Genomic DNA, 1,068 nt, shown 5'->3' with positions numbered 1-1,068 from the left:
ATTCCCTCCAATCCTGAAGATCTCTGTGTGATTCTGACGCCAAAGGTTGAAGCTCACGGCTTGGAAGCACCAGCACTCGAGACAGTTCAAAAATTCACTAATCACTCACCACACAACCAAGAATGTTTTATCAACTCAAAATCCACAAAGATCAATAAAATAATATCAAAGATCAAATAATATTTTAAATCATTCAAAATAAGATGAATGAGAAAAGTAATCCTTCGAATCTAATTTGCACTCTCACTTCAGTCCGTATCTAAACACACACTAAACAATTCCGAGAAACGGACAAAGGAATTTTTGTAAACACAATGACGCCGGGCGGCCGTTCGGCAATACCGAAGTTCAGTGTAACAAACGAAAAATCTCAATCACTCAAAATGCTCTGATAAACTGTTTAAAAGATTATTTCACATCCCAAAATCACTTGCACTGAGTCCTGCACTTTATATTTTCAATGTTCACAGGCGGCGCCGGTTTTCTGCCCTGACTAGAACCCCGATATTAACGGATTTTCACTACACGACACACGACCGACCATCCCACGCACTGCCGCCGAACGACTGACTCCCCACTCAAAATGGCGGGGCATTGGAGATGGCGCTCGAGTGGGGGGTCGCCAGGCGATACTCCGCGCATACGCACGCACACCGTGCATGCGCACAGAAAACCGCGGGCAGTCTCAATTTGACGAGATAAGATAATTGCGAAAATTCTGAACCTAATAAATAATTCTCTCTTAAAAAAAACAGTGCAATCACGTAAAATACAATAGTCAGTGAAAAATAGGAGGAGGTATTCACTGAAATTAAAAAATTCGACATTTTCAAAAAAATTTCAGGGGAGCATGAAAATCGAGAGATGTCGTAGGTAGTGCTGTATAACGCTTTCTCCTCATGTGCGTTTCGTCCCCACAATTCAGCGATTTCTGGCGTTTGCATTTGAATGCCAGTCGAGTCGTTTGATGTTTTTTCTTTCAAATTGACATGAAAAAAAAAAGGTATGGCATAAAAATTGTCTACAAAAGCATAAATGAACAATGGGTATATGATTATTTCAATAAGA

The sequence above is a fragment of the Fopius arisanus genome, unplaced genomic scaffold (genome assembly GCF_000806365.1).
Source record: "Fopius arisanus strain USDA-PBARC FA_bdor unplaced genomic scaffold, ASM80636v1 scaffold00025, whole genome shotgun sequence".
Taxonomy (NCBI): Eukaryota; Metazoa; Arthropoda; class Insecta; order Hymenoptera; family Braconidae; genus Fopius; species Fopius arisanus.
This window is presented reverse-complemented; position numbering follows the sequence as displayed.